Source organism: Mandrillus leucophaeus, unplaced genomic scaffold (genome assembly GCF_000951045.1).
Source record: "Mandrillus leucophaeus isolate KB7577 unplaced genomic scaffold, Mleu.le_1.0 Scaffold640, whole genome shotgun sequence".
NCBI classification, from domain to species: domain Eukaryota; kingdom Metazoa; phylum Chordata; class Mammalia; order Primates; family Cercopithecidae; genus Mandrillus; species Mandrillus leucophaeus.
Genome location: NW_012106920.1, coordinates 917,134 through 939,376, shown reverse-complemented (window position 1 = coordinate 939,376; position 22,243 = coordinate 917,134).

Below are 22,243 nucleotides of genomic sequence, written 5' to 3'. Positions count from 1 at the left end.
GGCTGTTTCAGCATGCCCTTTCACATACCAGCTTTCTATATTCTCATATCTGTAGGGGAATTAAAATTCATATTGATGTTGTTCTTTGAAGTGGCCTAGATGGAATGGGCTTCCCCAATATTTTATACCAAGGGGAAGGTCCATCCTCATGCTCTGCTGGGTTGATAACTGCCCTTGAATCTAACTCTAAAGCCCTTCCCTTAGGGATTTAGACTAGACAGTTGTTGTCCAAAGGTCAGAGAATATAAAGGTCAGTTTTTGTTGTTGGTGGTGGTGTGGTGTTATTTTTTTTTTTTTTTTTTTGAGACGGAGTTTCACTCTGTCGCCCAGGCAGGAGTGCAATGGCGTGATCTCGGCTCACTGCAAGCTCCGCCTCCTGGATTCACTCCACTCTCCTGCCTCAGCCTCCTGAGTATCTGGGACTACAGGCGTCCACCACCACATGCGGCTAATTTTGTTTTTGTATTTTTCGTAGAGACAGAGTTTCACTGTGTTAGCCAGGAGAGTCTCGATCTCCTGATAAAGGTCAGTTCTACACTTGATGGGCATCTATCCTTCGTGTTAATAATATTCATAAATTGCCAATATTAGTTCATTCATTCACTCATTAAGCCACTTAACAAATAGTAATTATCTAAAGAGTGCCAACTGCCATTAGCATTCCACTCAGAGTTTATTATCATACATCCACTCAGAGTTTATTATCCTACAAAGGGTACATCTACCTTTCTGTATTATATCCTGGAAAAGCATGTGCCTACTCCTTTATTGTTGATCTTTAGATTCTTAGTATTTAACCAAGGTGTAACAATATTTTTCTGTGCTAACTAAAGCAACATATTGAATTAATGTAAAGGAGACTCTCTCTGAATTTCCAGCTGACTTTCTGGATTATCTAGTGTTTCTATTTTATTGTAAAATATTCCATGCTATGTCCATCTCACACCAAAGTCTTATGGCTATTATTTTACTAGATATATTCTGTATTTTTCCATTCTCATGCAGCTGTGAAGAAATACCCAAGACTCGGTAATTGCTAAAGAAAAGAGGTTTAATTGACTCACAGTTCCACATGGCTGGGAAGGTCTCAGGAAACTTACAATTATGGCGAAAGGGTAAACAAACACATCCTTCACATCCAGGTCATGCTTATGCAAAAGGCAGGCTCCCATAGCCTTGGAAAGCTCTGCCCCTGTGGCTTTACAGGGTACAACCTCACTCCTGGCTGCTTTCATGGGCTGGCATTGAGTGTCTGTGACTTTTCCAGGAACATGGTATAAGCTGTCAGTTGATGTACCATGGTGAGACAATGGTCCTCTTCTCACAGCTCTACCAGGCAGTACCCCAGTGGGGACTCTGTGTGGGGACTCCAACTCCACATTTTCCTTCCACACTGCACTAGCAGAGGTTCTCTATGTGGGCTTGGCCCCTGAAGCAAACTTCTGCCTGGATTTCAGGAGTTTCTGTACATCCTTTTGAAATCTAGGTGGAGGTTCCCAAACCTCAATTCTTGACTTCTATGCTCTGTAGGCCCAACACCAGGTGTAAACCATCAAGGCTTGTGACTTGCACACTCTGAAGCAATGGCCTGAGCTGTACATTGGCCTGTTTTAGCCACAAGTAGAGCTGAAGCAGCTGGGACACAGTGCACCATGTTCCAAAGCTGCATAGAACAGGGGGTGCCTGGTCCTGGCCCAAAATATTATTTTTTTCCTTCAAGGCCTCCAGCCCTGTGATGAGAGGTGCTGCTGTGAAAGTCTCTGACATGCCCTATACACAATTTTCCATTGTTTTGGTAATTAACATTGTAATCCTTGTTTCTTATGCAAATATCTGCATCTGGCTTGAATTTCACCCCATAAAATGGGGATTTCTTTTCTATCACATCATCAAGCTGCAAATTTTCAAAACTTTTATGCTCTGCCTCCTTTTGAATATTTTGCCACTCAGAAATTTCTTCTGCCAGATACCCTACATCATCTCTCTCAAGTTCAAACTTCCACAGATCTCTAGGGCATGTGCAAAATGCTGCCAGTCTCTTTGCTAAAGCATAACAAGAGTCACCTTTGCTCCAGTTTCCAACAAGTTCCTCATCTTTATCCGAGACCGTGTCAACCTGGACTTCATTGTCCATATCGCTATGACTTTTTGGTCAAAGTCATTCAACAAGTCTCTAGGACGCTCCTAACTTTCCCACCTCTTCCTGTCTTCTGAGCTCTGTAAGTCTCTAGGAAGTTCCAAACTTTCCCACATTTTCCTGTTTTCATCTAAGCCCTGCAAACTCTTCCAATCTCTGCCTGTTACCCAGTTCCAAAGTCGCTTCCACATTTTGGGGTGTCTTTATAGAAGCACTCCACTCTCTGCAGTATCAATTTACTGTATTAGTCCACTCTCAAGCTGCTATGGAGAAAAACCCAAGACTGGGTAATTTATAAAGAACAGAAGTTTAATTGACTCACAGTTCCACATGGCTGGAAAGGCCTCAGGAAACTTAATCATGGCAGACGGTGAAGCAAACACATTATTCTTCCTAAGGTGGCAGGAGAGAGGAGTGTTGAGCAAAGGGGGAAACCCCCTTATAAAACCATCAGATCTTGTGAGTACTCATTCACTATCATGAGAACAGCTTGAGGGTAACTGCCACCATGATCTAATCGCTTCCCACTGGGTCCCTCCCACATCGTGTGGGGATTATGGGAACTACAATTCAAGATGAGATTTGGGTGGGGACACATGCAAATCATATGATATATCTATACATATCTACAGCTACCCATTGAGATATATGTTTACTAAAAATCTGTTTTTATTCATAATCTATTTATGTCATTTTCATTTGGTATTGAAATTACAGAATAGGATCAAATTTATTTAAAAATAAGAATAAAAAGCATAAAAGCAAGAGTATCCTTACCTATGGAAGAAATTTATGATTATGATGTCATGATTTAAGATAAGCCCAATAAATAATTGCACATCTATAAAAGACTAAAACAAATTATCAACATCCTTAAAAAATTATCTTCAGAATTGTTTCTCAAATATCTCTGAATTTAAAACCCACTGTAAAGAAAAAGGTGCTGCTAATTTAAGACAATAAAATCTTTGTCATTTGTGTATTTCCTGTAAGTGTTATATTACTGTAATTCAAGTTATATTAATTTTTAAATTATTACATTATACTTTGAAGTTCAATATCAAGAAAAACTATGTCTAAATAATGTTTAATTCATCTTGACTATAAAAATAACATCCCTGGAAGGTACAATAGATGGAGGAGTATATTTCAGACACTTTTAAGTAGACTTATTGATCTGGTTAGAAAAGAAAGAAAAATAATGGTCAGATACATTTGAAAAACCTCACATGGGGCATTCTTCTCTTAGCTTTGCACCATACCTATTAATTTTAGGATTGGTTCTAAAATAAAGAAAACTATTTAACTAACTTTGTTTGTAACTCCACATTCTCCATTATCTTTGACCATGGTTCCTGGTTCTACCTAGAAACTAACGTCCCATGAACCAATGACTGTGAAACATGGTTTTAGAAATGCTGAGCTACAAAGTGCTTTGTATAAATCTATAGATTTTAGTAGGCTGCATGAAACTCATCACTGTGATTACCATGCCAGCTGCAGATGAAAATGTGTTACTAAAGTAATAATGTGAGAGTGACCATATGCAATTTAGAATACTCTTCACAAAATGAGAATCTCAGAACTTCCCAGATTTCTCTGTGTATGTTCACAAGTATAGCACACAGGACACATATTTTATTAAAGCTTGATTTAAAACATTTGGTCTTATTTTTTATTTCTCAATTTTTGGTTTAAAAGATACGGTAAATATACCGGTAAGAAGAGAGAGAAATAAAAGATATATATACTTTGAATTCATCTTACAAAGTGTAAATTTGGAAAGATTTTATTGTAAAAAGGCATAAAAACAAGTTGGTTTTTTTTCCTGCAATGACAGAGAATGCCTTAGACAGGATTTAGAATGGAGAGTAAATGTAGATGAGGCTTTAGCCTATAAAGCACTAAGAGAGGTATGTGGTGTAGTATGTTCAGACAGGGATCAGCCACGTACATCAATCTTTGCACCCTTCTCTGCATGCAAATGTAATTAATAAATGTAATGTGCACCAGAATAAAGGCATGTCTTTCACAACTATAAATATTATATTATCAGTATTCAACATAAAGAATATAAATATGCCCACTATTATGTCAGGCAGATCCAGGTTGATGTAAAGTGCTTGCCAGAATATGCATCCACTTGAACATAACTACAGCTGCTGTCACATAATTCATATTCTTAATGCAGGACTTGGCACAGGTAGAAGTTTTTTTGATGGGAGGGCATATCAGAGCTTGCATTCTAGGCAATAGTTTTTTGATGGATAGTATAAAATGGAACTACCTTTTGCATTATGGTGAACCATTTAAATGTCCAGGAATGTACAGTTACTATCATCAGTATATATACCACATTGTAGATGTTTTTTACTTATTTGGCAGCAAGCCCAAATAATATGATTAATCATATTATTACATATGTTTTAGGTTAAAGCTAATTTTAATGGAAAATATGCACTCCTCTATCTTATTTTATATTATATTATGGTATAACATTAATATACATTCACCATCTTAAATTCTACCTTAAAAACTGGTATACACATATGTATACCTGCACACATATTCACATGACTCATGCCTTTTGCCTCACATTTAAGACTAACATTTGAGTAGATATTTTACAAGCAATATTCACAATTGCCTTACCATAAACTGTTAACACAGCTAAATTTAAGTTAAAAGTGGTCTATATTGTAAAATCATCTATGTATAGGAAACAACGGAAGGTCAAAGAACCTCAGAGACTCTGAAACAGGAGAGGTGACTTGGATGTAAGGCAGTTTTAGAAGTCTTAGCAGAATGAGTCCATTGATTAAGCTTTAGTTTTGCATCACTAATATAAGCAATTTACATGTGTACATTTCTTCCAGTCTTCCTATCAATGATATATTCTCTTCTATGTTTATACACTTTTATTATTCATAGGCTGATGTGGTTTGGCTCTGTGTCCCCATTCAAATCTACTCTTGAATTGTAATCTCCAAAATCCCTACATATCAAGGACTGGACCTAGCAGGAGGTGATTGGATCATGGAGTTGGTTTCCCCCATACTGTTATCATGATAGAAAATGAGTTCTCATGAGATCTGACGGTTTAATAAAGGGCTCTTCCCCTTCCCTCATTTGCTGTCTCTCATCTGCCACCAGGTAAGGCGTGTGTTTGCTTCTCTCTTGCCTTCCACCATGATATTAAGTTTCCTGAGGCCTCCCCAGCCATGCAGAACTATAAGTCAATTAAACCTCTTTACTTTATAAATTATCTGGCCTCAGGTATGTCCTTACAGCAGTGTGAGAATGAACTAATACAGTAGGCATTTATTGTTTTACTTAGTTTCTGTTTTCTCATAACTTCCGTTAAAATTGCCACACCATAGCATCTTCCAGCTTATGCATGTTTTAGTTTCAACTTCTGCTAGTGCCTGATTAACTTCATATTTCTCCATTCTTTTTCCTGAGAATAAAAAACTATTATATTTCAGTTTATGTGTCCACAAAATACAGTACCCTGATGATGGTGGCAGTGACCTGTCTGGAGCAGCTGCTGTAGGGATGCCAGTTCAGCAGGGGAGGCACAGCTGGGGTGTGCACTCCACTGAGCCGGTAGGAGCCAGAAGGAGCTAGGAGCACATGGGATCCCTGCCCCCTACAGAGTTGGCAGGGTGGGGGTGCCATGCTCGCACACCTGCAGCTGCCTAGCTGTGGCTCTGGACCCAGGCATCCCTGCACTCTCAGGGGCCTGGGAAGCTCTGCCCTCACAGCTCCAGAAGTCCCTGCTCCCACTCTCTGGCCTCTCCCTGCTCCTGGTGCCTGCTCCGATTTCAGAGCAAAGTTGTGGCCAAGCCTGGTCACTGTTGTGACCCGACCAGTTGTACATGTACTCGGTGCAGCACTCACACACCAGCCCCCTGCTGTCTTGGCCGCTTCTGGATTTTGCATGAGGGGGAGGCCAGGAGGCTCTGAGGGCAACTTATCATGGACCTGCAGGCACCTCTCAACACAAACAGCCTGGGTGCCATGGACAGCATGTTGATGGCAGGGGGAAGACACGTTCCTGGGTGGAAAGGACCAAGTCCCCCATAAAACCTCACCTTGAAGCCAGGGATAGCCTGAAGCCTGGGGGCTGGGCTGCCAGTTCCAGGTGGATTCTTTAGCCCGAAGTGAGAACTTATGGTGCTTTTTCCAGGGCCACCCATGGCCACCCATGGACCAATCGGCATGCACTTTCTCCCTTCTGAAACCATAATAACCCCAGACTCAGCCAGACTCAGACAGATGTTGGGTTGACCTGCCTGTGGAAAGGAGCTACCCTCTAGTGGTCTTGTTCCCGCTGAGAGATGGACCCCCATTTGAACAATCTGTCTGTGGAAAGGAATTATCCACTTGGGTCTCCTGAGAGCTGTACTGTTGCTCAATGAAGCTCCTCTCCACCTTGCTTACCCTCCAGTTGTCCACATACCTCATGCTTCTAGGATGCAAGACAAGAACTTGGGACCTGTCAAATGGCAGGACTGAAACATCTGTAACACAAACAGGGCTAAAACATTCCCCCAGCTCACCGTGTCATAGGTGACAAAAAGGAGAGAAGAGCTGTGGCCATTCTGAAAGCCTAGACCTCGGGATTCTCCGAGGCAAGGCTGTGACATGCTGTAACACCTCTTTGGGGCTCTGTGGTTCCTCGAATCACTGAGCTTTTGGTCACTATTGTGTTTTCCTAGTCCAGCTGCTGGTCCCTGCAGCAAAAGCCACTTGTATGTCTGGTTCAGCTGCAGCATCACATGGAGTCAGCACCTTTGCCAGTACCTGGAGCTATCCACCCCACTGGAGCCGGCACACCTAACTGTGCACAATGGCTGGACCCCACTATCACTCACTCACATGCCCTTTGCAGCTCTGCACCTGGATCACTTTTGGCAGGCATGGGATCCCAGCCGGTAGCACTGCCTGGACGCAGCCTGCCAGGCCAAGTAGGTAAAACAAGCCCAGCAGATGCAAGCAAAACTCAAGAGGAGGCACTGCCACCCCAGAGGTTTCTAGCAGGTGAAGCAACTCTGTCAGGATCCCGTGACACTAATACAGCTGGGGTCACCTGCATTCCCAATGTTCAGTCGTCTTTGATTGTGAAATGGGGTCATGTGGCCTGTACAGAATTACTCTAGATGAGGATTAACAATTGCACTGTTATCTCTGAGAAATCTTCATGATGTATCAGGTTCCATAATTAGCATGTGAGCTATAAAATATAATTATTTTATTCTATAATTATATTCTGAGTTAACGTGTCTATACAGTATTTACTAACTAAAATGTGATGACTCTATGTAACTATATATTAGATACTACCTCCATGAAATACACATTTCAGACAAAAATTTAAGTCCCTGTAGCACAGCCAAAGAATTCTCTGTACATATTTTATTCTGAGATATTATTTTGTTGTTACTACTATGATATTTAAAATTATTTACAGTAAATATTTTCTAAAGGGAACAGAATTTTATAAAGTCTGTGTAGATTAAAGGAATTATAAACAAGTGGTACCTGTAAATCCACCAACTTTATTTGTTTAAAGAAAGTATATCATTTACATTACATTTGTAAACTCTTTTGAGCTTTCCCTGATTTCGTTCACCCTCTCTCACCTACAGAGTGATCAATATTCTGAGTTTTTATATATAGTAAATATTTTTTCCTGCTTTTCTTCACAGTTTTATCACGTATTTCATGTACAAATACAACACACTGTATTTTAGGTTTTCGTTCTTTGTAAAATAGTAACCATATTACCCATATATTTTTAAGCTTGGCTTTTTGCACTTAGCATAGTGTCTGAAATATATTTATGTTGTTAAATGTAGTTGTGGTTAAATACTGCTGGTATTCCATGGAACAAATGCACCACAAAATTTATTCATCTGTTCTGATGTTGATAGACATTTTAGTAAATTTCTATACTTTGCTATCACAAGAAGTGATGCTATAAATAATTTTGTATATATGTTTTCATGGATTTTTGCAAATATTTCTCTAGGGCATATATCTGTATATATATAACCTGAACTCTTTTCAGATTACTTAAGACTTTCACTAGGAGTGGAATTGTTGTCTTAAGATATGCACATTATGAACTTTATTATATAATGTGAATTTCTTTCCCAAAATGCTGTGCTAATTTTTTCTTATGCTAGAGCCATAATGCTTCCCATTTTCTACTTTATTATAAACACTTTATCCTGTTGGGTTTTTATTTATGTATATATTTATTTTTATGACTGTATTTATTTATTTATTTTTATTATGTATGTATGTCTTTATACTATGTATTTAGTCACCACTAAAATTGGTAAAAATAGTATTTTGTTTATTTTGTTTCAGTTATTATTGCATTTATCTAATTACCTGTCTGACTAATAACCTTTACTTTTAGCATTTTTTGCTGTTAGATTTTTCTCAAGACTTTTGTTTATTTTTCCTATTTATTTGCTTTTGTTAATCTTTGTTTAAAATATTTTCTAACATTTGCTTATACCAGTCTATTCTCAGCTGTATAACTAATTACTCCTTACCATCTGTGGTTTGTCCTTTCATGTATTATGTAATACTTTAATAAACAATTTCTTAATTTTAGTGAATTAACATGTATCAGCCTTTTTTTGTGATTTGCTCTCTCTGTTTCTTGCTTAACACAGGCTTTTTGAGATATCCTCTTACACCTGTCAGAATGGCTGCTATTAGAGTCAGAAAACCACAGATAGTGGTGTGGACAGGGAAAAAAGGAAACACTTATACACTGTTGTTGGGTGTGTAAATTAGTTCCTTTAAGAACTACAATTTTAAAATATCTCAAAGCTAAAGGGAAATTTCTTATTTCCAATTTTGTTTTTTCTTTTGCTTTTTTTGGTAAGAAAATGCATCTTTAGTTGGACATTTAGCCTTGTAATACAAGTACCATTTACATTCTGAGTTTTTTAACTACAGAGAATAATTATTTATAATCAGGAGTTATTAAAATTTGATACTTAAACCTCTGACTAGCTTTAAAATATCTAATGTTTTATTTATTTATTAAATCATTCATTACTCTTTGTCAGTTTTTAAATAAATATTTATTAGTATCTACTGTGTGCACAAGTTGTGTATTTACCAGGGAATCAATAGTAAAACAGGGAGATGTGTGTCTTTTCTTGTGTAGTTTATATTTCATCAAAAAGGTAGAATTTGAACAAGATTTTCTTATGAGAATTGTGAAGGAAAAAATACATGGTATTAGTATATAATTTTTTTATTTTATTTACAAATTATAAATATGGTCAATACTTTCTTTTCCCTTATGGCTAGGATGTTTTGTACATAGTAGTATTTATGTAATTATTTACTTAGACTAGGTTGTACTTACATCTCCCCATTTTATTTTTCCACAGAAAAGGTCTGAGTGTCTTTATGGACATTTGATTGAAGATATATATGAGAATTTTATTTTTCTAAATGTTATGTTTTTAGTAATTTATAAGTGATTATGTTAAGGATACTTCTTAATGGTTATTTTTACCTGTATTATCAACTGCAAATTTTGTAAATGTGGATGAAACCTTACTATAAAGTATTATAGTAGATCTACTAAGCTTTAATAGTTTTTCATAAAAACAATTACAAAATTAAAATAATTTGGAAGTTCTACTAACCTGCTAGTATTTCACCGACTTTCATTTTGCCTCCCTTCTTATTATATTTTAATATTCTATTTCAGTCTCATTTGAGAGAAAATAGGCTACAATGATAGATAAATAGATTAATAAATGTCAGTGTTGGGCCTGGCGCAGTGGCTCACACCTGTAATCCCAGCACTTTGGAAGGCCGAGGCGGGTGGATCACGAGGTCAGGAGTTCAAGACCAGCTTGGCCAAGATGGTGAAACCCCGTCTCTACTAAAAATACAAAAATTAGCTAGGTGCAGAGGCCGGCGCCTGTAATCCCAGCTACTTGGGAGTCTGAGGCAGGATAATTGCTTGAACCCAGGCAGCAGAGGGTGCAGTGAGCCAAGATCACACCACTGCACTCCAGCCTGGGTGACAGACTGGGACTCCATCTCAAAAAGAAAAAAAAAAAAAAAAGAGTAAGTGTTTGCCACTCATCATCGTCATCATCTTCATCGTCTTTATCATCATCATATTTCATCTACTTTCTATTAAGATATTACCTATTTTGTTTTTTATCTTAAATGTCATCATGGAAGGGACAGTAAAGACTATTGATTGTGTAACATACACTAGCTTATATTTATTGATGGATTACTCTTTTCTAAGGGAACAATTCTAGGAACTTTATATTTATTTTATAATTTTATCTTCTGAGCATTAATATGTCTATGAAGGAACTGAGTTACTAAGACATTATGTAAACTCTCAAGGACACACAAGCAATGAGAAGTGAAACTAGGATGCAAAACTGGACAATATGAACCAGGAAGCAATTTTATTCATGTTCCTCTAGCCCATTGATTATTGGAGACATGAATATGTTTAGACATAGAAAAGTGCTTTGATGTTAGTTTATTTGCAGTCATGTCATACTATAGGCCTATTCCTGGGGAAGAAAATAATCATCTCAATGGTGAGATTCATTTAATAGCAGATTATAAATTATTTCTCAATTAAGAAGAGAAAATAAATCTAATGAGCAATGCATAACTACTCACTGTGTGCCTCATAAATTATTGCCTATTGATTTCCTTAAAAATGTAAAAGCTCACAAACCACTGTCTAATTCTTACTACAGAAAAGGGATGCATAAAGGAAGGAAGGTAATGGGTTCAGACATATCTAAAATATAAAGCCAAATAACACCCTCTAGTTTACCACCACCACCGATAACCACATAAAGAACTCATCAGTGACATTACTAGCTTAAATGTTGACATCATTCCTGTCCTTTGAGGTTACATCAGTGGTAAAAAATTCAAGAATATATTTTCAAACCTGTCAGTTAAAAGATAATTTTTCCTTCTGTGATGCCATGCCACTATTGTGACTATTTTTTAATTGAAAATTATTATATCCTGCCTTGTCCTTTAGTTAACTACGCACATAGCTGCCTATCCTAATAGATGTTAAAATGGCTGATATCATGAATGTATCTTGTGAATTTTGGGACCTAAAATTATACACAGAGTCCTTTGAAATCCTTAATGAAATGAACTAAATATCATTAAACATTGGGGTAATATACTACAGCTATGTATTACACGAAGATGTAATTTCCTTGGAAACTAGGCCAGAAAGGAAGTCTTTACAGAGCTTTTTCATGAAGCCAGCCATTTAAAAATTTCCTTCATAACAACTACAAATAGATAACTAAACAGCATGACTTTAAAACGTGAAAAAACAATCTTAGCAAGATTTCCAGAAAATATATGTAATATATACTTCAGAAATGGTAATACATAAGTATTTTGTTTGTTTGTTTGTTTTATTTTTTCAGCCCTAGGTTTTTAATGCTAAATGGAATAAACAAACAAAAATAGGCACTCTGTTTTTCTTCACTCATTTTTGTTACTGTTGTTTGGTTGATTGATTAAACCATTTTTAACTTCAGCAAATAACACATTCCATACATTTTTGTACTTTTAAAATTACTGTGAAATTTTTCCAAATCATTGATAATAATGTGGCTGAGAAAATGTTTTATGTGCATATTTTTAAGTAGGCAGTTTTACTTGTTTATGTTTTCACGAAAAATAAAAGATACAAATGTATGGCAAATTTTAATTTTAGAAATAGTCATACAAACTATACAAGTATGAGAACATTTACAATGAAATGTAGTATCTTATTTTTCTATTGTACTAAAGAATCAAAAGTCTGGTTCTACCACTTATTATCTATGTTACCCTGTCCCTCTATCTCTTAATTTTTAAATGAAGAAAATAAGAAGATAAAAATTTTCATACTTTCTTACACAAATTTAAATGAAAGTGTATCTGACTTTGATGATTAATTTAGGAACAAAATGCACATATAATTATTTAACTTTCATTTTTTCACTGCATTAAATATATATACTGTCCAGGCACCTAATAGGCTAAATTCTACAGTAGCAATACCATAGCAAATATTTTTGTAAACTCTACATGTATTTAAGTACATCATCTTGCATAAATATTTCACTTTTATTTTCTCAGAGTTCATTATACTTAAAATTCTTTTATAAATATTGTATTTATGAACCCCATATCACAATGGCTTGCCAATGGTCTGCTGTTACCACTAAGGTACTACTTATTATTCTCCTTTGAAGAATACCTGTTCATCATCAGCAAAAATCTACTTTAAAACTTGTACTCAAACTGTGAGTTCAGGCATCTTACCCATTTAGTAGTCATGCTATTATTGAGTCATCCAGAAAGAATGGGAAATAAATAAGATACAAATATTTTTCTGCTTGCCGGTTTACTATAGCTATGTATTACAGTACATACATTTATATGTATATTATAATATTATGAAAAATACTGTTATAAGAAGGATATATAATAAGCTCCACTTAGTCTCTTTACAAAGTTATAAGGTGTGTTAGTCTGCTTGGACGTCACAACATATTACCACACACTGAGAAGCTTATACAAGAAATACTTATTTGCTCACCGTCCTGGAATCAAGAAGTCCATGAACAAAGTGCAGCAAGTTTGGTTTCTGATATGGTTTGGCTGTGTCCCCACGCAAATCTCGTCTTGAATTGTAGTTCCCATAATTCCCACGTGTTGCAGGAGGGACCCAGTGGACGGTAATTGAATCATGTTGGTGGATCTTTCCCGTATTCTTCTCCTGGTAGAGAAAAAGTCTCACAGGATCTGATGATTTTATAAATTGGGAGTTCCTTTTCACAAGCTTTCTTTCCTGCTTCCATGTAAGACACGACTTTGTTCCTCATTCTCCTTCTGCCATAATTGTGAGGCCTCCCCAGCCATATAGAACTGTGAGTCAATTAAACCTCTTTCCTTTATAGATTACCCAATTCGGGTATGCCTTTATTCGCAACATGAGAACAGACTGATACAATATCCATTGGTCTCAGGTAATAGCTGGTTAAGGCAATTGTACTTTTGCTTTTTTATACTAACTTGGTGGATCAAAAAGACACAATTCCCTGTATCTCAAAAAACATCAGTAAACATGATAACATTTGCATATTCGTCATTTAGAAAGTCATTAGATGATTCCAGTGCATCTAAATGTTACAACCTTGGCATTTGACTCAATAGTTCCTATACAAACAATTTGCAGCTTTTTGAAGAAAATGAATCCTGGCAACTGACAGTAATAAATTTAGTTTCTAAAGGAGTAAATGTAATGGTTATAGTCTTGATGTATAAACTGTATATTTTCTTTTACTTTTTTTTAATTGTTTATACTAGGACAAACCTAATACGTTATTGTGAATTGTATTATCAAAGGATGATTTGGGCCATCTGGTTTTGTAGCAGATGGTAAATATTTAATAAGGGAATGTCCCACACAGTCTCTAGTTATTAAATATAAGTCATTACATGTTTTCAATATCCTCCATGCTTATTCTCAGTGTTAGTGTCTAGGTAGTGTGCTGTGACACAGACAAAAAAATTCTAATACTGTTATTTTCATGTAAAAGTCAGGAAGATATATTCCAGGGTAAGACAATTTCATTAGCTAAACAAGATATTAAATTCAGAGAGACTTGACTTAGAAATTGGATTTTTTTTTTTCACATGTTATAAACTTATTCAAATCTGATCCACTATTTAAAATGAATATGGCTGAGTTCCAAATTATTTTTTTCTTTACTGTCAGTTTATCTGAAACATGCTGACAATGGAGTGACCCAATTTATGAAAGCTCTATCTGTCTGAATAATAATAACTTAAATTATGATAAAACTTTTCTTAAGAAAAAAGTATATTTTAGCATTTAAATCTTCAGTACAATTAAGGGACACAATGGTTTATCTTGCTTTTCAGTTTTATTCTAATAATGAATTGACAAATGCTGATTAAACAAAACTTGGCCATGCTCCCAACTGTGCTTAATCACTGGAAATAAGATTTTCCCATGAACAAATATCCATGAAGGGGACTGACTTTTGTCTACTGTCAAAAGATTTAGTATATATATAATTTGGATGCTGTTATACTGAAATCAATATTATTAAAATTTTCTCAACTACCAGAAGCACTACAAGCAATACACAATGTTTAATAAAAATGATAAGGTGAAAATTGGCTATTTCATAGTATATTGGGCAGAATATTAGAGGATATATGAGATAATGAGTTAGGGCTTGGCCTTACTGAAGACTCGCCTTAGCATCTCGGTTAATCATTGTTTGTGAGTGAATGATTCTTTGAGTGGAAAATTATGGAGAAGACAAGATTAAATTTTATGATTCCTTTCATTTATTCTACAAGTATTTTTAAACTGATTGTTTCTATCAGGAAGAAGTTGTGTGTTTCGAGTACAAATTTATTTAATAAAATGCTATAAAATTGCTTCACTATGGCCAAAATTAAGGATTTTTTGTTTTTGTTTTTGCTTGAGGAATAATGTTCCATGTTAATGTCACTCGCAATATTTCTAACCTCAAAAAATATGTATCTCTGGCTTATTAAAAAATAAGTTTTATTCAAAGTTGCTTTCCTGATGTTTAACTGTGGTGCTACGGAAACTGTGGAGTTTTTAAGCACAACACCTGCAGATTCTCACTTCCATGAATAAAACCTAAAGGAAACTGTATTCATTCTCGCATAAAGTGGCACTTCTGGTATCATATACATCACTCTAATTTCACTCCTTAACCTAATAAATAGAACTCAAGAAAATATGTATCCAGTGAAAGTGTTTCCTTTTTATATACTTACAGATTATTCTAAGTAATTTTATTTATGAATGATATAGAGATAATATTTTATGACTTTCATTAGTGTTTCAGAAGTTACCACTTCAAATGAATTAAACACCCCATTGAGAATAAGGCATACTCATTCTAAAGTCTGAGAATGACAGGTTGTTTGCCATACCACAAATTGATCATTCAAACCAACTTTTTAGGTCTTAGGAACTCAATAGTTATAACTTTGATTTATTATGTATTCATAGTTTATTTGCTGTGAGAAACAAATTAAGTTTGGAATCAAAATGTTGTATGAAACGATGGAGATTCTATGTGAATAATACTGTGGAATGAACAATTCTGAAAGATTTACTTAATTACTTTTGCATATCTATTCATTAAAAAATAAATCTCTTTACATGGTGTTCTTAAATTTTTCACATACCACAACAGGTGAATTCACAATTTTCTTCCTTTCTTTTCTTTGTATGATATGTCGAATATGACTCTAAATTAATATGTGCATAATAGATAAAATATAATCTGTAGATAACCTGCCTTGAAAAATTTAGCAAGTATGGCATCAACTCCCAAATCTTAATCATATAAATTAATTGCACTTTAAAACTTCATTTTATTGAGTGCTATTTAAAATACAATAAATCACGGTGGTAAATTTCAACATTCATAATATAATCTGACCTAGATACCTTGCAGATTAAAGCAACATAAAACTGGCCTAAAATTATGATATTTCTCTCTGTCGCTATGATTGACTATGACTTGGGGACAGTTTGTGGCAAAAACATCTCCAAATATCTGGTATTTAAATTTGTCTTTGAGATCAACCATGTTATTTTTTTGTAAACAAAAAACAAAACAGAAAACCTAGTCAGTCATGTAAGTGGTTAGTTGTTTTTAATTCTGTGAAGAAAGATGGTGGTTTGGTAGGAGTAGTGTTAAATCTATAAATGGCTTTGGGTAGTATGGTCATTTTAATGGTACTAATTTTTCCAATCAATGAGCATGGAATGTTTTTCCATTTATTTGTGTCTCTGATTTCTTTGAGCAATTTTGTAGTTCTCCTTGTAGCGGTTTTTTTTTTTTTACCTCCTTGGTTAGTTGTATTCCTAGGTATTTTATTTTCTTTGTGGCTATTGTAAATGGGATTGTTTTCTGACCATTATTGGCATATAGAAATACTACAGATTTCTGTACATGATTTTGTATCCTGAAACCTTCCTAAAATGGTTTATCAGTACTGTTAGCATTGGCAGAGTCTTTGGGGCTTTCTAGGTATAGAATCATATCATCAGTTAAGAGAGATATTTTGACTTCTTTTTTTCCTATTTGGATGCTTTTTATTTTTTCTCTTGGCTGATTCCTCTGGTTAGGACTTCCAGTACTGTGTTTGATAGGAGTGGTAGATTGGACATCCTAAGTCATACAAGCAGCCATCAAACATGAAAAATGCTCAGCGTCATTAATCATCAGACAAATGCAAATCAAATTCACAATGAGATACCATCCCACAACCCGTCAGAATAGCTACTATTAAAAGTCAAAAAACAACGGGTACTGGGGAGGCTGCATATACACTAGAAATACTAGACAGCCATAAACAAGAATAAAATCATATCATTTGATACAATATGGTTGGAGCTAGAGGTCATAATCCTAAGCAAATTATCACAGGAACAGAAAACCAAACACTGCATGTTCTCATTCATAAGTGGGAGTCGAACAATGAGCTGTCTCTTATACACATCTAGATGTGTATAAGAGACAGGCTGTGGAGTTTTTAAGCACAACACCTGCAGATTCTCACTTCCATGAATAAAACCTAAAGGAAACTGTGTTCATTCTCGCATAAAGTGGCACTTCTGGTATCATATACATCACTCTAATTTCACTCCTTAACCTAATAAATAGAACTCAAGAAAATATGTATCCAGTGAAAGTGTTTCCTTTTTATATACTTACAGATTATTCTAAGTAATTTTATTTATGAATGATATAGAGATAATATTTTATGACTTTCATTAGTGTTTCAGAAGTTACCACTTCAAATGAATTAAACACCCCATTGAGAATAAGGCATACTCATTCTAAAGTCTGAGAATGACAGGTTGTTTGCCATACCACAAATTGATCATTCAAACCAACTTTTTAGGTCTTAGGAACTCAATAGTTATAACTTTGATTTATTATGTATTCATAGTTTATTTGCTGTGAGAAACAAATTAAGTTTGGAATCAAAATGTTGTATGAAACGATGGAGATTCTATGTGAATAATACTGTGGAATGAACAATTCTGAAAGATTTACTTAATTACTTTTGCATATCTATTCATTAAAAAATAAATCTCTTTACATGGTGTTCTTAAATTTTTCACATACCACAACAGGTGAATTCACAATTTTCTTCCTTTCTTTTCTTTGTATGATATGTCGAATATGACTCTAAATTAATATGTGCATAATAGATAAAATATAATCTGTAGATAACCTGCCTTGAAAAATTTAGCAAGTATGGCATCAACTCCCAAATCTTAATCATATAAATTAATTGCACTTTAAAACTTCATTTTATTGAGTGCTATTTAAAATACAATAAATCACGGTGGTAAATTTCAACATTCATAATATAATCTGACCTAGATACCTTGCAGATTAAAGCAACATAAAACTGGCCTAAAATTATGATATTTCTCTCTGTCGCTATGATTGACTATGACTTGGGGACAGTTTGTGGCAAAAACATCTCCAAATATCTGGTATTTAAATTTGTCTTTGAGATCAACCATGTTATTTTTTTGTAAACAAAAAACAAAACAGAAAACCTAGTCAGTCATGTAAGTGGTTAGTTGTTTTTAATTCTGTGAAGAAAGATGGTGGTTTGGTAGGAGTAGTGTTAAATCTATAAATGGCTTTGGGTAGTATGGTCATTTTAATGGTACTAATTTTTCCAATCAATGAGCATGGAATGTTTTTCCATTTATTTGTGTCTCTGATTTCTTTGAGCAATTTTGTAGTTCTCCTTGTAGCGGTTTTTTTTTTTTTACCTCCTTGGTTAGTTGTATTCCTAGGTATTTTATTTTCTTTGTGGCTATTGTAAATGGGATTGTTTTCTGACCATTATTGGCATATAGAAATACTACAGATTTCTGTACATGATTTTGTATCCTGAAACCTTCCTAAAATGGTTTATCAGTACTGTTAGCATTGGCAGAGTCTTTGGGGCTTTCTAGGTATAGAATCATATCATCAGTTAAGAGAGATATTTTGACTTCTTTTTTTCCTATTTGGATGCTTTTTATTTTTTCTCTTGGCTGATTCCTCTGGTTAGGACTTCCAGTACTGTGTTTCATAGGAGTGGTAGATTGGACATCCTAAGTCATACAAGCAGCCATCAAACATGAAAAATGCTCAGCGTCATTAATCATCAGACAAATGCAAATCAAATTCACAATGAGATACCATCCCACAACCCGTCAGAATGGCTACTATTAAAAGTCAAAAAACAACGGGTACTGGGGAGGCTGCATATACACTAGAAATACTAGACAGCCATAAACAAGAATAAAATCATATCATTTGATACAATATGGTTGGAGCTAGAGGTCATAATCCTAAGCAAATTATCACAGGAACAGAAAATTATATGTCACATATTCTCACTTATAAGTAAGAACTAAGCATTGAAGATACATGAACATATAGAAGCAATAGACACTGTGGAATACTAGACGGGGAGGTAGGAAGTGGGCAATGCGTTGAAAGACTATCTGTGGTGTACTATGCTCACTACCTGAGTGGAATATACCCATGTAACAAACCGTCACATGTATCCCACTGAATCAAAAATAAAAGTTCAAATTAATAACATAAACAAGTAGAAATAAAACATATGCCAATTAAGACTATGATTTCTGACAGCTAATGCAAAAAATAAAATTCCAGTGGAATTATTTCTATCATCATAAAAATTGTGAATATTTTGCAAAGTATAAAATGACAGTAAAAAATGTAAAAACAAAAAAAAATAGGTAGTTAATTTGGTATGTAGCTTCCCATAGCTCATTGTTCTATATTAATTTCATTGTATACTGGAGGAAGACCTCATCCATTTTTCATGTTACTTGAGACACCCTATTTTTGTGTCTCTCTCTGACTTTTATATATTTAAATTAGATTTTTTAAAGTTTCAGGTATTTAATTTAAAATATTGTCTTTACACAAATGACACTTATAATAAGAAAAATTGTTTTATTTTACAGTATGTTAAAATATTATATATTTTGAATTTATGCCAAAATTAGTGACCTGATTTCAGTGTGTTGTTTATTAGAACCTAATAGATTTAACCTCTCCTAAAGCATAATATAAAACTTTTGGTATTTTATATGCTCAAAATAAGGACAATAGTTATTTTTTTTAAGATCTAAAAATACAGAATGAACAAGACAACTGGCCAGAATATCATGTAAAGTAGCAGTAAATTTCAGTTTGTTGAAACTCTAATTACAACTTTTTGAGGCAGCAGTAGGTCTTATTTCATTCAGTACATTCAAAGGTGAGTGCTGGAAATGACAATAAAAAAAAAAAAAAAAAAAGACTTATTGTAAGAAGTATAAGCAAAATGTGGGAAACATAATTTTTAAATTTTGAAACAATATAGAGAAGTGATATTCACCTATTCATACATATCTTGCTAATTGTGCTGAGAAAAATAGTAAAGGAAATAACCCAACACTGAAAAAACAAACAGGCAAACTGGAGTTATTATCTCTTAATCTCTGCTTGGCTTAACTTTGGAATGTTAAAGGGTGGCTGGCATCTAAGGGTATGTTAGAAAAATGAAAAAGATCAGTGTAAGATATTTCTAACAAATGTATACTGGAAGTAGAGCAGAAAATTCATTTTTTTCCTCAGAAATTTAGTCTTCATTTACATGCATGAGTTTCACCACGGGACACATAAGGTATTATACAGAATAATAGGGAACTGTAAAGCATATAGAGAGGAGTTGAATTAAAGGCTACTAAATATAAGTATCTTGAATTATAAATAAAGGGAGAAGGAAAAAATAAGAAATTAAAAACTAAAATAGTGTGAAAAAAATCATTTTGCAAAAATCCCACTAATTGCAAAGGAAAAAAATTAGAAATTTGATTAGGACTAGAAAGAAGACGTAGAGGAAAAAAGAAGAGCTTTAAAATGTTTAATAGTGAGCCTCCAAAGTTTAAGGAGAGAGGTGACATAGTACTCATGGAGTAGATCGCTGATTTTAGAACAGAATTAATCAAATATGTTTTGCATAGAATTGTATTGACAAGCTAGGAAATAAGTAATGACATGAAGATCTAGTATTAAATCTTCTAATAATTTCCTAGCTTGATAATACAATTCTATGCAAAACATATTTGATTAATTCTGTTCTAAAATCAGTGGTCTACTCCATGAGTACTAGGAAATAAGTAATTACATGAAGATCTAGTATTAGAAAATTTAGTACTAGATCCTCATGTCATTACTTATTTCCTAGCTTGATAGTGGTATCACATGATAGTGGTATCACGCTGTTGTTTTAATTTTGTGTGATGACGTATGATGTGGAACACTTTTCCATATGTTTATTTTCCCTCTGTATATCTTCCTTTGTGAGTTATCTGTTAAGATCTTTGGTCTATTTACTTATTTGGAGTGTTTGTTATATTATTGTTGAGTTTTAAGAGCTTTTGTATATTTTAGACAACAGTCTTTAAACTGATGTGTCTTTTGTAAATATTTTCCCTCAGCCTATGGCTTTTCTTCTCATTTTCTTAACATTGTCTTGTGTATTTATTAAATTTCTACCTAGATATTTCATTTTGGGGAGGTGTTAATGCAAATGATACTATTTTTTTTTAATTTCAAATTACAGTATTCTTTGGTGGTATATAGGGAAATGATTGACTTTTATATATTAACTTGTATATTGCAACCTTGTTATAACTGCTTATTAAACCAAGGACTGTTTTGACTCTTGAATTTTCTATACAGACAATTATATCCTCTACAAACAAAGACAGTTTTTATTTATTTCTTTCCAATATGTATGTCCTTTATTTACTTTTCTTGTCTTATTGCATTAACTAGGAATTCCATTATGATGAAAAGGAATGATGAGAGGGGACATCCTAGTCTTGTTCTTGATCTTAGTAGGAAAAGTTCAAGTTTATCACCATTAAGTATGATATTAACTGTAGGTTTGTTGTTGAGATTCTTTATCAAGTTGAGGAGGTTATCTGCTAGTTTTAGTTTTCTGAGAGGTTTTTTAATCATTAATTAATCTTGGATTTTGTGAAATGCTTTTTCTGTGATGTATTTTCACTATGATTTTCACTATGATGTATCGGTTTGATATTTTTCCTGTTGTATTTTTCTTGCTTGAGATTTGTTGATCTTAAATTTGTGAGTTTATATTTTTATCATCTGTGAAAACTCTTAGCTATTATTTTCCAAATTTTTTTTCCGTTCCATTCTCTAACTTCTCCTGGACCTCCAATTGTACATATGTTATGAGTAATATTTTATTGGTTGTATAAATATATACATTTGAGATATATATATATATATACACACATACACACTAAAGGGCTTACTCCAAAACATAATGTGAACTTTTGTACTCAAGATAAGCAAAAGCAATCTAATCAAAAATTGACAAAATATTTGGAACAATATTTCACAAAATGATTAATAATTATTACATAATATTACTTAATTATTACATAATTACCAATATAATTTCCTTCAGAAAATGCATGTTAAAATTCCATGACATACTTAATTCATTAACAAAAACAATTCTATGTTTTGAGTTGGATATGGAGATACTAGAACACTCAGATATTGCTGATGGAAATAAAAAATGTACAACAACTTTGGGGAACAATTAACAGTTTTCATACAGTTAGACACAAATATATGATAGGACTGAGTTATTCAAGTTCTAGATACTTGCTGAAGGAAAACAGAACATCTATATACATAAAGATCTATACACTAATATTCCTAGTAGCTTTATTCATACTAACCCCTAAAACTAGAAAGAACCATAATTTTCAACAGCTCAATGGATTACAAATTGTATACGTATAAAATGAAATACACCTCAGAAAAAAATGTATAAACTACATGAATTAATCTCAAAAACATTATGCTTAACAAGAAAACTAGATTCAAAAGAATATATGATTTA